Raw genomic sequence first — 17,536 nt, forward strand, 5'->3', positions numbered from 1 at the left:
CGAAAGAAGAGAACACTGTTAGTCATCAGGAAAATGCAAACTAAAACCATAATGAGGTCCTGAGTTTATCCCCACCGGAGCGGCTAGAATTAAAAAGACTACCACCACCGAACAGTTTTGAGACTGTGGAGCAACGAGAACGCTCATGCAAATGCTGGTGGGAACGTAAGTCGGGACAACCATTCTGGAAAACGGTTTGGCAGTTTCTTCTAAAGTTAAACATATACTCGCTTACCTTATGACCCCACAGTTCCACTCCCAGACATCTACGCAACAGAAATGAAGACCTACGTCCATTTAAAAACCTTGTAACAGCCGAAAATTCAAAACAATTCAAATGGCAATCAGTAGGGAAGTAAAGGGTTAAACACACTGCCTTGTATTTACCCAACGGAATACTACTCACCAGTTAAAAAAGAAGAACGAACTGACATGTGCAACATCCTCGAAGAATCCGGAAAGGATTACATCGAACAAAAGAAGCCAGACGCAGGAGGACATACGGTATGAGTCCGTTTCCACGGGAGCTCAAACGGGTAGAAACGAAGCCAGGCAGGCAGGAATCAGAAGGGCGGGAGGAAGCCGCTGGGACGGGACGGGTTAGGAAGGAGGCCTACACAGCTCTCAGGGATGATTATGTTCTCCACCTTGATTGGTTACGTGGGTTACGTCTGTCAGTCAGAATCCACTGATTTGTAAGATCTGTGCATTTCACTGTGTGTCAATTATACCCAATGTTTTTTTCAGCCAGGTGATTTCCATCTGTAGCCAAGCTGCGAACTGCCGCTGGGGCGGGGTGATGGTGGGCATGGATGTTACCATGGCTCATCTAACAGCTCTCCCTACACCTTCCTCATCTGGCCTCTCCATCAGTGAGCACCACAACGATTTCCTGGGCAAACTAAGACTGTAATTGTGCATATCCAACATTTTCACATAACATCCTATATACTGCACCTTGCTGTCCAAATTCTGCATGAACTTAACTGGGTACTGACGAAGTGATCAGATACTGGTATTTCCACATCACAGGGTACACCTGTTTCAGGAGACACTGACATCTGGGAGAGCTGGCAACTCTTCACAGCACACAACTCCCCAAGGACATGTTCCGCTCAAGTCTGGGACGACCAGCCCTCAAAAAACCTACATTCTGACCTCCACTTTCCACCGCCCCTTTAAGCCCTCTGGCAACCCTGCATGTACTTTTAGGGCCTCAAAGGGGGTCAGGTATTTCCAATGTCCTCATGCCAGCCTCTCTCCCCAGAATATCGACCCTGCCCGTCTGCAGGGCATACATCTTCCTGTCCTCTGAAACATCATCATGACATCACCTCCTTCATGAAGTTTTCTCTGATCTCTCTCCAGCTGCGTATGTCCCCCCTTCCCTGCTCCCATAGTACTTAATGATTATCTCTAGCATTTGTACACCACGTGGCAGGCAGTCTGCTGGAAACAGCAGGCCCGTAACACTCTTATGAACATGTACTTGCGTGGTAATGTTTATTTTTCGAAATTTCGTGCCTCACTCGGGTGGACTCCAGGAGGGGCGAGGGACCATATCTTATTAGTAAATTCTGATTACAGTAAGTGTTTGATACACTTCAATTGATTTTACAAATAAATTAATACCAATACCGTAATACCTCCTTTGCCCTCAAGTCAGCCAGGATAGAGAGGACCCAAAAACAAAACAAAACAAAACAACACCAACACCAACAACAACAAAAAGAAAATGACTATATATATATATATATGGATATATATATAAAAGTTTATTTTAAGCTTTAAGTTGTGGTGAAAACCAACCTGGGTATTACTGGGAACTCTCAAACCTGACCTAAAAGATTCTTCTGGAATATTAAAGTTTAAAAACACTCTGGTTCTGGGGCGTCTGGGTGGCACAGTGTACTGAGCTTCGAACTACTGGTTTCCACTCAGGTCATGGGATTGAGACCGATTTTGGGCTCTGGGCTTTTGCACGGAGTCTGCTTGGGATTCTCCCCCCACTTCCCTATGCACCTCCTGCTTGTGCTTGCTCTCTCTCTAAAATGAATAAATAAAGCTTAAAAAAAAAAAAAAGAAAGAAAGAAAAGACCACTTTGCTTCTGTTCATGTCCTGTTGGGAGTCACCAAAAAAAAAAGAGAGCGGAAAGTACTTCAGTTCTTAAATCTTTAAAAACTTTTATCCTGGTTACTTTTCTCTAATACCGCTTGTCTTCACTGACGTTATCAAAGTCTAGAGCAGTTGCCTGATACGGACATGCCCAAACTAACACATCTCCCGTCCAGATGTGTGCCCTGAAAGAGCCGCTTCCCTCCCAGTTACTCCATGGTTCTCACGTTCACGTTCAATTGACAATAACAATCCAAGTCCTGGGCCATAATTTGCAAGTCTTTGCAAGAAGGAAAAAAAAAATTACCACTGGGAGATTTTTATGGTTATTAATACTTATCCTTAAGCAGTAACATTCAATCAAATCCTTTTCCTTCAGCTCAGCAAAACAAACCAGAAAGTTAACCAATTCTGTAACCTTGAATCCTGATGCTACAGTTTTTGCTTTCTGTGCCTTTAAAAGTGCAATGTTTTCATTTCTCTGCAAAAAGTGCTGATCCAGAGAGCACAAGACAACAGCCGTCCTGCGGATATCACTTGTAGGGAAAAAGGAAACGTGAGAGATTAAAGAGACAAGAGACGGCTCCCTCACAAGACCCAGATGAAATGGGTCTCGTAGTCTTTTGAACAGGAACGTCTTTGAAATAACAAAAAACAAAGGTGAAGATTCGCCGGCCAAGGTCTGACAGCAGGTTGTTCTGTAACACACCCCTCCTCGCTCAGTGCCTGAAAGCCAGTGAAACTGGAATCCTGGAGCCCGGAGGAGACTAGGAGTCAAGAACTCATCTCATCAGCATACAAAGAAACGGAGAGTCAGGCAGGAAACGTAACTCTCCCACGGGGCCGTGACAATCTTGGTGGCAGTTCAGGGGTTCGTCCGGGGGGGTCTGACTCTCCTGTGGAGGGACTGCTGCTCCCCAGCTTAACAGGATCCCCGTCTACACTCAGGAATACCCCGGAGACACGTCTGTTTGCAGGAATCAACGCAAGTTACACTGCTTCCATGGTTTCCTCTTGGGTCCCACTCAGCCGTGCCCTACGACTGTACTGCACGCTCCTACCCTCTCTCCTGGTGGGTTCCAGGCGCGCCAGGACACTTGGCGTCTGACTTCTGTCGCAGCCAAGACAACTCATGCACCTTGCTACGCTGCCGTTAGGGCGTAATGAGCTGCTTCTACACATGAGGGTAGGCCGAGGTATGAGTGCCGCCGTCCAGCACTCACCACTGCATCAGCCCCAGCGCTCACCACTGCATCAATCCCAGCGCTCACCACTGCATCAGCCCCAGCGCTCACACTGCATCAATCCCAGAGCTCACACTGCATCAGTCCCAGCGCTCACCCTGCATCAGTCCCAGCGCTCACACTGCATCAGCCCCAGCGCTCACACTGCATCAGTCCCAGAGCTCACACTGCATCAGCCCCAGCGCTCACACTGCATCAGCCCCAGCGCTCACACTGCATCAGTCCCAGAGCTCACACTGCATCAGCCCCAGCACTCACCACTGCATCAATCCCAGCGCTCACCACTGCATCAGCCCCAGCGCTCACACTGCATCAGTCCCAGCGCTCACACTGCATCAGTCGCAGCGCTCACCACTGCATCAGCCCCAGCGCTCACCACTGCATCAGTCCCAGCACACTGCCGGTGAGAGTCTTCCAGACAGAGGGAGCAGAGAAGTATTGGCTTCATCCTGGAGTCACCTAAGGATTTCCCGTAAATCCTCAGAAATGCCAACGGCTAGGAGAAAGCCCGAACTAACACCAGCTAACATTTCCAGAGCGTGAATTGCTGGCCAGTCCCTGACCTAAACGGTTCACATATATTTGACCCACGAGGCCCTCGCAAGCACCCCACAGGCTGGGCAGACGCTCTGCTCCTCCCGTTTGACAGTCGGGAAACTCAGTAAACCACACGGTCACGTGACCAGTCCGTGGGAACCCGGACCCGCACCTAGGCGGGCAGACACGAGGGACTCTGTATTCATAACCTCGAGGCTGTTGTGTCCTTTGCCTGGTTAAGACTCTATGAATGGACCCGCTTCAAAGCAGTCATCATAAAACACACCTCTCCTCCCTTCTCCAAGAGAGGAGAACGTTCTAAAACGTAAGGTTGCCCGAATTTCCTAAAAAAGTCCCAGAGAACCGCACAGACTGTGTGACACTCTGTGTATACACAAGACTACAGTTTGGCAACTCCCAGTGGCCAAGGCTGGAGGGGTTGGAGGGACCCAACAGGAGCTGCCGTGAGTGGCGAACACGGTGAAAGCCGGGACGGGGCGCCCCACTGTCCGACAGCCAGTCCTGGGGACGCAGGTGGCCGCGCCTGCAGCTTTGCACGGGAGCACCTGTCCGGCATCAGAGGCTCCCCTGCCTGGGCGCTGCTCTACCGCAGCCCTCGCCAACCGCCGAAACAGAGCGTGTGTGGACACGTCCGCTACACGCAGCACCAAGTCGTCCCCTGACGCCCGCTCTACGGACCGCGCCGGCCACCGCGAGGAAGCAGTCCTGGTTTTCTCAGGCTGTAAGCGGCTCTGACACTTTGGGAGAAAAAGAAATTCCGGATCTTTTTTCTCTCTCTCTTTTTCCTTTTCTTTCTTCCTTCCTTCCTTTCTTTTTTTGTGAGAATATTTAAATTCTACTCTCTTCAGATGTGTTTCTCTTAAAGCAAAGAACTCCTAACATTATCTAACACTTCTAACGGGAGTTTTAATGTAACTTCCTACATATTTTACTTCATTTTGCACATCAGCAGTGTAAGCATATCAACGAAGTCCACCCTTGAAAGGGAAGCAGTTCAATTACATGCCCAAGGTCACACAGCTGCGAAAGGCAGGAGTCGGACTGAGAATTCCTATCTGTATGCCAAGGCATTTTCCAATTAAACTTTTCTATTGTATGAACTAAAAGAGCATTTTTGGGGACGTCTGGATGGCTCAGTGGGTTAAGCCTCTGCCTTCGGCTCAGGTCATGATCCCAGAGTCCTGGGATCGAGCCCCACATTGGGCTCTCTGCTCAGCAGGGAGCCTGCTTCCTCCTCTCTCTGCCTGCCTCTCTGCCTACTTGTGATCTGTCAAATATTTTTTTTTTTAAGTTTTTACTTTTTAAAAAAAAAGAGCATTTTTTCCTCCTTGTGTCCCAAGGACACAGCTTTATCTACACTGAGACCTGCACAGCTGCAGGAGCTACAGTCACTGGTCTTCAGCCACCACCTCCCTACACACAGCAGATAGCTGCGCTTCTGTAAATAAAGAGGACTGCTGTCCACACTCTGGTCCTCCAACCCCAAACTCTCTCATGCATTCCGAAGTTGGGAAGATTGTACCCACCGCTGCTCTACCTCCCGCCTCTACCTGTATACCTTTCCCACTTCCACCCATCCTCAGCACTATCTTTTGGACACTGATGCTTCCCTGCTTAAAACACCTGGGGCGCCATCATCATTCATCCATCATCAGGGACACACGAATCAAAACTACAAGGAGTGGTCACCTCACAGCTGGCAGAGCGGCTACGGTTAACAACACAGGAAACAGCAGCCATCAGCGAGGATGCGGAGAGAGGGGATCCCTCATGCATCGTTGGTGGGAATGCCAGCTGCTGAAACCACTCTAGAAAACAGTATGGAGGGTCCTCAAAAAAGGTGGAAATAGAGGGGCACTTGGGTGGCTCAGTCCGGCGAGCATCTGGTCCTGATTTTGGCTCCGGTCACGATCCTTAGGCAGTGGGGTCACGCCCCTTATCGGACGCCATGCCCAGTGTAGTCCGCCTGCTTGTGCACGCCCTCTTCTCCTCCCCCCAGTCATACACTCGCTCACTTTCTCTCTCAAATAAATAAATAAAATCTCTTAAAAAAAAAAAAAAGTTAAAAATAGAGCTACCCTACGATCCAGCAATTGCACTACTGGGTATTTACTCAAAGGTACAAAACTACTGATTTAAAGGGGTGACGTGCACCCCAGTGTTTACAGCAGCAGTGTCAAGAGTAGAAAGTTACGGACAGAGCCCAAATGTCCGTCCACTGGTGAATGGATAAGAAGATGCGGCATGGATATCTGGAGGAACACTACTCGGCCATCAAAAAGAACGGAATCTTGCATTTGTAGCAACGCGGAGGGAGCCGGAGACTATTACGCTAACCAAGTACGTCAGGCAGAGAAAGACAAATACCATATGGCTTCACGCATAAGTGCAATTTAAGAAACTAAACAGATGCACATGGGGAAAAAAAAGAGACAGAAAGAGGCAAACGAGAAAACAGACTCTTAACTACAGAGAACAAACTGAGGGATGCCGGAGGGGAGTTGAAAGGGTGATAGGCGTTGAGGAGACCACTTATAATGAACACTGGGTGCTGTATGTAAGTGCTCAATGACTAAATCCTACACCTGAAGCTCTTACTAAATTCTGTTAACTAGGAAACATGGGTGGCTCAGTGGGTTAAGCATCTGCCTTCAGCTCAGATCATGATCCCAGGGTCCTGGGATCGAGTCCCGCATCAGGCTCTCCACTCGGCATGGACTCTGATTGGGACTTTCTCTCCCCAATCCCTCTACCACTTCCCCTGCCCCTGCGCCACTTGCCTCCCCCCACCAAATAAACACATGAATCTATTTTTTAAAAAGTTCCCTGATGAGATATTAAACTACATACGTTGGGAATGATCTTCCCAAACACACATTGTCCTCTCCACCACGCTTCGCCACGCGCCTGTGCTCCAGCAGCCACACTGGACTCACTCAAGGACTTCCAAACACAAAATTCATTTCTCAGTCTCGCCAACTCCACTCAACCTCTTTTGTCAGCCTACAACGTCCTTCCTCGTCTCGCCCACCAAACCTCCTGTGGATCACTCTACATCAGGTTTATGGTGACCACCCCCAGCTACCTTCTCAAAGCTCGCAGCGCTCTGTGCTCAGGCTGTTAGCACTGTTACAATTATATATGATATAACACTGGACCGCAACAGAGTCTCTCATTCTTCTTCTCATCCCCAGCTCGTATCGTAGTGACAGGCACAGGGACTCCCTAAAAGTCGCCTCCACAAACCGTTACAGACTGGGTGCTTGGAATATGGTGTTGGGCAGCACGCTGGTCCTCAACTCTCATGGAACTCACTTCTGATGGAGAGGAAAGGGAGAAACATTCAACAAACACACACGCTTGAGGAGGAGATGACTGCTACGGGGAAAAATAAAGCCACGTTAAGGGAAGAGAGAGTGCTTGCTCTAGATCATCAGGAAAGATTTCCAGCAGAAGCTCCAATTGAGCGAGGGAGGGAGCCCCGAGGTCAAGAGCATTCCAGATAGAGTGCAAAGTAATGGTGACAGCCTTGGGCAGAGTGCGTGGCTGCTGGAGTACCTGCGCCCAGTGGCAGCAGGTGGCAACACGTCACGGGGCCCACAGGACAGGCAGCACACTACTCGCCCCGAACTTGGTCATTCTGCTCCTGCTTTGGCAACGTCCCTTGCTGCCGGCCAGCACGACAAGTGGGTGTGGCGTGCTGAACGAGGGCACTGCCCACGGTACCCTGAGCTCTTGTCGCTGCTGCAGTCCCGGTAAGTCTTCTCTGAGCCTCTCCGTCTTCCACGGCTCTCTCAGGATGAACTCTTCACCTCCTTTGGCTTTCCTCCGAATAAAACCTCGTAAACGCTGTGGTCCCATTTCCTCCTTCTCCAAAACACTTCACAGCCATTTCTGCTACGGTTCCCAAAAGATCCTAATAAGTCTCCTACAGAATGCTTAGCGGCCCTCTCCTCCCACAACAGCAGCAGAAGCTTTCTGACTTCTTAAGCAGAATTTTCCCCCTAAAAAGCAATATACTGACTTCTTACAAAATTATGCCCATTTTCCTCCTGTTACTCTAAAGCTTAGCTGCTACGTGTCCCTATAATTATTTCATTTCAAAGAAAAATACCTTTGTTTAAGCAAACGTAATACACGGACTTATCAAAAGATATATTGGGCATGACTTTGGTTATAAAAGGATTTTCACTTCAGAAAATGATTCATAATGGCATTACTATAAATGGCAAGCTCTCTTATGTCAGCCTAAATTTAGGAGTCAGTTCTCCCACAAATCTTTAAGGACACACCATGAGGTCAGGTGACGTGTATCTGTGCCACGAGACCGTCCTTGCTTGCAAGAGCCAGGCTTGGAGTCCCATCCTTGGTTCTTGGGAATGTTGTATTTTGCCACCACTAATGTGGAAACCTATAACCCTCAAGGGTTGGTTCAGAATCATTCTGTTGTGGAAGACTGTAATTCCCAAACTGTCTATGCCTCAACCGAACAAAGCGTCTACGAGTTGAGTAACTGTCAACCAACAAAAACAGTCCAATCCCCGCTGTCTCCTGGCTGGCATGCCAGGCTGATAACTGCTCAGGTAGCCAACCCATATGTTTCCATTCTTCTTGCGCGCGTCACCACGCCAAATCGCTTACACTGGTCGCCGGCACATCTTACAGAACTCTTCCTGGACTTTTTCTATGCGCACACTGTCTGATCATCAATTTGCGTGTCAGTTCCTTTTAATTGGATTCCATCCAACCAGAATCGCAGCTGCCTCTCTCTATGAAAGAATAAAGTGATTTTTTTCCTCCAACAATGCCAGGGTCCCTACCAGGGAATCAAACTGTCACTCCACTTGCTATTAATTATCCTGAGCTACACCACTGTTTCCCTTCCTTCATAAAGCCCTGAACCACCTCCGTCCCCTATGATGAGCAGCAGTCACGATGATGCCTTGCGTCCAGTGAACGAACACGGGCGGGAAACCCAGGAGGCAGGCATCGACGACAAGCAATGACAAGAATCCTTTATGCATTTAGCTAAAAGCAAAATCTCTTACACAAAATAAATGAGTTGTGAGGTTAAAGGCTTCTCTTATCCATTTCTAGGGCAAAAGACCCCTCGACTTCCCGGGGCAGCCCTTGGCACTACCTCCACCGGTGAGGTTAAGACACGTTTCCTGCCACCTCAACCTCTTTAGCCACAAATAAGCCTGTGATCTCTCGTTTCCGTGGTGATGGCAAAGATCTGGCCGGCCTCCTCTGGACGACAATCCCCCGGCATTTAAAGGCTCCTATTAAGTCATCCTTCAGTCCCCACCTTCTGCGTGCTGTATCATACTCTGGAGAGTGACCAGATGGAAAAAAGCTTCGAAACAATTTCAAGTGAGACCCAGCTGAAGATATTGAGAATTTTCAGTCTGAATACTTGGGGGACACGAAAGCTGTCTTTAAAAAAATCTCAAGGGCTTCAAGTGTGAAAGAGGAAATTAGATTTATTCAATATGACCCCAGAGAGTAAAACAAGAAAGAACCAACGGGTTACACACGTGCAAAAAGACAGTTCCCCTCAACAGAACCAAGAACGTCCCGACAGAAAAATGGAGCTCTTCAAAGGAGACGCTACATGCCACAGCAGGCCACCCCACGTCAGCAAGGTGGGCCAGCCACAACAGCGTATCTGCAAGACTCCGCAAGGAGGCCGGCCAAGCTGACCTCTAGCTTCTTTCCAACCCTGAGAATGCACAAAGCTACTTAAGCATTCCATGTTTAGGCGGCTAGGGTTTCATCACAATGAAGACGCGTGAGGCTTTAAGGCAATAAATGTTAAGCCTCCCACCACTCACATACACAAGACACATTCATGTTACAGTTCATTATGCAAAGGACTGGAGGGAGGGGTACATTATATAATGTCACTTGCGTAGGGGAATCAGCGAAACTTGGACAAGCTCCCCACTACTGTGGAAGGTAAAATTATGGCTCCCCAAAGATGTCAATGTCCTGCTTCCCGGAACCTGTGAACGCAGCGTGTGATAGAACAAAGGGGAAATTAAAGGTTGTAGGTGGAATTAAGGATGCTGGTCAGCAAATCGTAAAACAAGGAGATTATTCCAGAGTGTCCAGGTGGGCCTGATACAATCTCAAGGTTCTTAAGTGTTAGAAGATGTGACTACAGGAGTGGGGGAAGGAGAGATGGCGTTGTGAAAAGGGCTCAGTCTTCCATCACTGGGTCTGGAGATGAAGGAAAGGAAAATACACCAATGAATGCAAGGGCCTCCAGAAGCTGAAAACCCAGGTGAGACAGTCTCCCCTACAGCCTCCAGAAGAAACGCAGCTCTTCCGACACCTCGATTTCAGCCCAGAGAGACTCACGTTGGACTTCTAACCTACAGAACTGCAAGATAATAAATGTGTGTTATTTTAAGCCACTAAATGCATGGTAATTTGTTACAAGAGCAAACAGAAAACAAATAACACCCACCAAAGACCTGAGATGCCCCTTCATTCTCAGAAAGAATGGGTAACACGTGAAGAGTTTGAAATGATAATCGTTAATGTAAGTTTCAGTGATAACCTTTGTCTTACAAGACAAATACAGACCAGTGGGGGTATATGAAGACCAAGACAAACTGCTTCAACAATCAGCCTTTAGATGGCATGTCTCATGTCCACATGATGTACGAGACACATGAGAGGCTCCCAATAAATTTTTAGTAATTTTTTTTTAATTTTTAGTAATTTAAGCTGAAGAGTCAAAGTTCAAAGTTCAAATGCCATCTTTGGCCTCCTTCACAGGCAGGGACAAAAAGACTCCCATGGTACCCAGGACACGCTCTATTACTTAATCGTACCCGAAGATTAAGCCAGCGGATGAACTCTATCCAACTGCCCTATAATTAGCAAACAGAAGGAGAGAGAGAGTGTGTGTGTGTGTGTGTGAGACCGAGAACAAGAGCCTCTCAATGATCTGTTTCCTCCCCTTCGAGACGGAATCCCTCCAGATGACGCTCCAGGAGAACTACTTCCACCCTTTTCCCAAAGCGCAGATTCTACATACCGCTGCGGCTATGTTCCCCGATGCTGGAAAACCTGAGGCAAAGTCCACCTAAAATCATCGCTTTCTCCTTTCATTCTGCTCCCTTCCATCCCTTCCTTCTGGCCTCCATCCTCCACAGTCCAGAACACCGTCTGCTGCTCTGTCCTATTTCCCCTAGGAGTTATGGCCCAGCATGTCTCTGTGCCCCCCAAGAGGGAGCAGCTGAACGCTGTAAAGCTTCTAGAAGGGGCCACGAACAGAGCTCATCGGGCCAACTCCTCTCTCTCACTGTCTAATGCCCACACCCAGGGAGCTGGCAGTAAATGCCACCCAGGAATGCTGGGTCAGCCAGAGCCAGGCAGCCACTCCATAGCCTCTGCCCACCCACACCTGCTTCCTCAGTGGCTCGGAATCTTTAAAACCGTTTATACCCGGCCCCGTGCAAGTTCGCAGAACCAGTCTCCCACTGCCACATTCAGAATCAAAGGCACATTGAACTCCATTTGGATAGAAACCTGAGTCTGTCAGAGAGGAGGGGAAAAAAACATGGGAAACAAACCTTCAAATCAGATTTGTAGCTGTGGGAGAGGAGGGACGTTTTTGTTGTTGTTTTTTTTAAGATTTTTATTTATTTATTTGACAGAGAGAGATCACAAGCAGGCAGAGAGGCAGGCAGAGAGAGAGGAGGAAGCAGGCTTCCCGCTGAGCAGAGAGCCCGATGTGGGACTCGATCCCAGGACCCTGAGATCATGACCTGAGCCGAATGCAGCGGCTTAACCCACTGAGCCACCCAAGCGCCCGAGGAGGGACATTTAAAGCAGTGAAACTTTCACACACACATTTAACATTTGAAAACTTGTGTGTCCCAAAGTGCTTTAAATTTGGGGAATTTCAGAAACGAGAAGTGTCCATCTGATCACTGACAGAAGTCTCTTTTATTTTAAAACTAAAGAAAACTGAACCTCAAGGTCCTTGAGACCAGCAGGGAGGTTTTAGGGATCATTTGCCTCCAGGCTCTGGTAACGGACACGCTCTCCGGCCATCTGACGGAGTGTAGTGGCTACGGGTGTGTGTTCTAGGGCCCAACTGCCCACCTCCACCAGCTACTAGAAAATTCCCGATCCCTCTGTGCCTCGTTCTGCCCACCCACAAACTGGAATGACTACAACACCTTTATCTCAGAAGGCTGTTAGGATCGGCCAAGCTCTTACACAGAAATGGTTTAGAAGACTCCGCTAGTTTAAGTGAGCTGTCCCCGCCCACACTGGTCCCTCACAGGAAGTTCTCATGATGATCCCACTGGGCACAGGGCATCATCTCTGGTGAATGACCTCCTCAGCTCTAATGCCCAACACCGATCCCTCATCTCTCCATCCTGACCGCCTACGCTCGCCAGACACAATCTGCTCAGTGGGAAGGGCTGGGACTCTGCGGTTTGTGATGGAAACAGACTACATTTCAGGGCGCGCTCATTGAGAATACTTTCCTCCAGGGACACCGAGTAACCGAGTGTCCTCGGGCTTTCTTTCCCTTTCCGTGAACTGATGATCCCTAAGGAATCCTTCCACCACAGCACTCCACTGGCCTGTGAATTTTCGTCCCCAACCCAGAACATGTCCTTGATTGCTTTCTGGGTAAGAAACACTGACAGTGTTTCAAGAGCCACCAGTGTCCTCCCAATCTGACCACATAAAACGTGGTCAGCTCCTCAGACATTTAAAATCCCTCTTTCAGCCACAGCTGAATTACAATGCTCTGAACATTTCTGATAGCATTTTTCGGCTTACGCCTCCAGAGAAATCACGCGAGCCGAAGAAGTCACTGACGTTAAATGTAAGCAGGGTGACTTAGGTAGCCAGTAATGTCCGAGGGCAGATCGGACTCCAAATTTAATTTGGCTTCCTCTCTGAAAAACTCTGGAAAGTTTGCCTTTGGAAAACTTAAGCAACACTGGAGGCTAACACCCCTGAAGTTATTAATAGAAGGACATAACATAAACATGTCTCAAGAGCAACACCAAAGACGAGGCTCTGAACCTCCCGAATGAAAGCCATGTGAAGGGAGTCCGCACAAAACACGCACATGACAAGTGCACGGGACACTCCAAGATGTCGATGGGAAGAAATAAAAAAATATCAAAAAAAATGGAGGAACACAGTATGATCACAAACTAGAATTCGGCATTAGTAAACAATACTCCCAAAACTCATCTACAGACTTGATGCAATTTCAACCAAAATCCCAGCAGGGTTATTTAGATATAAGTAAAAGCACTCTAAAATGCACATGGAAAGGCAAAAGAGCAAAACAGTGAAAATAACGCTGACAAACAAAACACCGGAAGACTCATACTATTCGATTTTAAGACAACATAAAGTTACAATAATCAAGACTGTGATTACTGAAGAACAGATAAGCATAAATGTTAGAACAGGGAAACTTAAAGAGATGCACACACACAGAAACAACTAATTTTGACTAAAGTACAAAGGCAATTCAATGGAGAAAAGATAGTCTTTTAAAAAAATGATGTGGAAATAACAGAATATTCATATGAAAAAAATTAAATTCCATCCATACCTCACACCATATTAAAGTCAACTCAGAATTAATCACACACCTAAATGTAAAATCTAACACAACATGACCTCTAGAAAAAACCTTTGTGATCTTTGGGTTAGGCAAAGATTTCTTAGCCAAAACACCAGAAGTATAATCTGTATAATAACAAATTAATATTTATACTTCACCAGAATGGAAAACTGCCCTTCAAAGACATTGTTAATGGGAATGCAAAGATAAACCCATAAGGTATAAAAATACAATCATAAATTTGATAAAAGAATTCAGAATACATAAAGAACTCTTAAAACTTGGTAAGAAGAAAAACAACCTTTTTTATTTTTTATAAGGAGGAAAGAGGGGCACCTGACTGGCTCAGATGGTTGAATGTCGACTCTTGGTTTCAGTTCATGACAATCTCACGGGTTGTGGGATGGAGGCCCAAGCAGGGCTCCAGGCTCAGCAGGGAATCTGCTTCAGAGGCTCTGTCTCTGCCCCTCCCCGACTCACAAGCACATGCCCACACTCTTCCGTTCTCTCAAATAAATAAATATTTTTTTTAAAATAAAGATAAAAAAATGGACAAAAGATTTGAGCATATGCCTCTCCAAGGAAGATACATGGATGGAAGCACAGGAAGAAACAGTCAACATCACTAGTCATTAGGAAAATGCAAACTTAAACCACAATGAGATTTTACTACATGGCTATTAGAGTGACTAAAAACAATTTTTTTACTATTTTATTTATTCATTTGTCAGAGAAAGAGAGGGAGAGAGAGAGAGCAAAAGCAGGCAGAGGGAGAAGCGGACCCTCCACCAAGCAAGGAGCCCGATGCGAGACTTGATCCCAGGACCCCTGGACGATGACCGAGCCCAAGGCAGACACGTAACTGACTGAGCCTCCCAGGTGTCCCTAGAGTGACTAAAACTTTTAAAATATTGACCATACCGAATGTTGGCAAGAATATGGAGGAACTGGAACTCTCATTCACTGTTGGCAGGAATGTAAAATGATATAAACACTTCATAAAACTGGCAACTTCTTATGCATTTAAACATATGCCTGTCATATGACACAGACATTCCATCCCTAGGAATTTTACCTTGAGAAATGAAAATACAGGTCCATACAAAGACTTGTAAGCCAATATTCATGGCACAGTCATATGTCAATAGTCATAGTCTTATTTACAATGGCAGAAAACTGGAAACAAAAAGAAAACTGGAAACAGAAATGCCCCAAAAGAGATGACTGCATAAAGAAACTTCAGTACATCCGAACAAGACAGTGTCCGACAATAAAAAGGAGACCATCAATGCACGCTACTACACAGATGAATCTCACAATAATTATGCGGAGAGAAGCCAGACAAACGAGTACACACTGCGTGAGATTCCATTTATATAAAATAATCAGCAATGCCAAGTAATCTATGGTACGAGAAAACAGATGAGGACAGAGAACAGAAAGAGGCAGGATGAAGTATTACAAATGGCCATGAGGAAACTTCTAGGGTGTGAAATACGTTCACGATCCTGTGGGACGCTTTCATGAGTACATACTACCTCAGAACTGAGCACAGGACACACCTGACATGGTGAAGTTTACTGTGTGTTAATGGCATTTCAGTTTTTTAAGAAGGAATTCAGAAGGGGCAAAGTAAAATAAAAGGCAAAACAGAAAGCAGAGGGTCTGCGCACGTCCTAATAGCTTAGAATCACACGTTAGAGCACACGGCAGAGCACAGGAAGCATGTGGAGCTATGGCAAAAGGGAGGGGAATGACCCTGAACGGGGTATGGCTGAGAGTGACCTCATGCAGGAAAGCCTATCAGCGCTGACATCTGAGCTACAGTGAGACTAGTGAGACCTACAAGTAAAACTGCTTAGAATTTCCATGTTTATTTTTTGTTTCTTTTTCAGTCAGACTCGTCGCATCACATCTCATTTTGTGTGTACTATTTCATGACGATTATGTTGTATTTTTTTTTTAAGATTTATTTATTTGACAGAGAGAGATAGATCACAAGGAGGCAGAGAGGCAGGCAGAAAGAGAGGAGGAAGCAGGCTCCCCGCTGAACAGAGAGCCCCTCGGGGCTCGATCCCAGGACCCTGAGCCGAAGGCAGAGGTTTAACCCACTGAGCCACCCAGGAGCCCCGATTATGTTGTATTTTAACTATAAAACACCACATACTATATACAAATGTACACTCTGGAGATAGTCATTTCCTCAGGACAATAATCTTGTCATGGGATTTCACCAAAGACTGGTTTTATTTTGTTCTGTACATAGGTAAATTGTAGAACTCAAAGTAAAGAACCAAGCTAATAATGTGACTGGTTTTTTCCTCCTTTATTTTTACAAGACTAGAAATAAATTATGAAAAACCTGTTACAAAGGAAGTGGATGTGCTTGTACAAATGGATTTAAAGCAAGTGTCTTCATACACAGAAGCCTTTCCATTTATTTTATACTAATATATTATAGACTTAACATTGATATATCCCGACAACCACAAATAAACAATGTATCTCTAATAATTCTCATTTTTTTACACAATAAAAAATAATTTATACCATTAATCACAACCTTAAAAGAACTCTGGAAAGAAGTACACTTAATAAGACCCCATCGTTCCACTATTCCTCAAAACCAAATAATAATCATAAAACACTTGCCCTTTTCTCTTCTTCTCTGATTTTAACATGCTATGAAGCCTTCCTTCTGTCCACTCTAAATGCTAAGCTCATTTTTAAGCCACTATTTTCACGTTAATTGAATGGCGGGCAGCGGCGGATGGGATACAGGCAGTCAAGGCAATGGGATGGAATCACAAAACCAAGTGGTCCCTCTTCCTTCGTCTGTGCTAAATGTATTTCAGCATGAAATACAAAAGAAAACCTCAACCTCAACCTCACTTTGGTTTGGTTTTGTTTTTTTTCAACCTCACTTTAAATACTGATTTAAATACTAATGACTCATTTGTCCCATGGTCTCAGCCACCATGCCATTTTGGTGTTAAGGAAAAAGAAACAGCCGAAAATGGTCAAAAGAAAGAAGGAAAGAATAAAAGTCACATAACATGCAAAAGAAACCACTAAGAACTGTACCTGGCATCCAGGCCAGCCCTGACCATCACGGCCTCTCCCACCCAGCCAGCCCGGTCTCACTGCGAGATGCCAGACTTGCAGTTGAACAACTTCTGTGTGCTCTGCAGTTCAGAACACACATTACCCACACCTGTACTTGGAAGCATTTCCCCCAAACCTCCATTTCAACAACCAGATAAAAAATCTGACCAGAGCAATGGAGATGTCAGCATAACAGATTAAATGTTCACTGTCAGAATCAAGCTACCTTCTTAAAAGATAAGACAAAGCTTCTTAAAAAGGACTTTCAGCTAAAGAGTGTAATTTGGAAGTTTAGATTTTTGTCTCCTGTATATACAATAGGACATAACCAGGAACTCACACTCCCTAACTTCAGGTTTTGTATAAAAATCTGTTATCATGATGAGCACCAAGTAATGTATAGAATCGTTGAATCATTATATTTATTGTACACCTGAAACAAACGTAACACTGTGTGTTAATTATACTTCGATTAAAAAAACAGAGCTACGGTTGCTCTAACTTATGGAGTAACCATAAACCCCAGGACCTAAGACATGACCTCTCATCCAGTACCCACACCCGCTGATTCCCTTGACAGAGTATTATGGTGGCAGCCAGTCTGCTGTATCCCAAAGAGCCCAGCCAAAAGCCTCAATCTCAGTTTCTTTAATTGCCGAAGACATTTTATAACTAGAACATACAACCAGTAACAAGCTTAATTGTAACAGTGGGCATTTTAATTGCTTCTGGAAAACTCGCCAACCACCTGTGGTACAGAGCTTCCAAAGGATGTCCTGTCATGAGCTCATCAAGATCTCAACCCTGACAAACCGCAGCTCTCACAGTGATACTCACTAGCAAGCTGCATATAAGGTACGTAAAAGGATAAATTTAGAAATTACTTATGGGAAT

General features: G+C 46.0%; 1 protein-coding gene across 1 annotated transcript in view; it reads right to left on the reverse strand.

Annotated features, from left to right (window-relative positions):
* Positions 1–17,536, reverse strand: part of AUTS2 (activator of transcription and developmental regulator AUTS2) — a 1,079,185-nt gene that overhangs the window by 961,322 nt on the left and 100,327 nt on the right. The window lies entirely within an intron of this gene.

Source organism: Lontra canadensis, unplaced genomic scaffold, assembly GCF_010015895.1.
Source record: "Lontra canadensis isolate GAN:19392208 unplaced genomic scaffold, GSC_riverotter_1.0 scaffold45, whole genome shotgun sequence".
NCBI lineage: Eukaryota > Metazoa > Chordata > Mammalia > Carnivora > Mustelidae > Lontra > Lontra canadensis.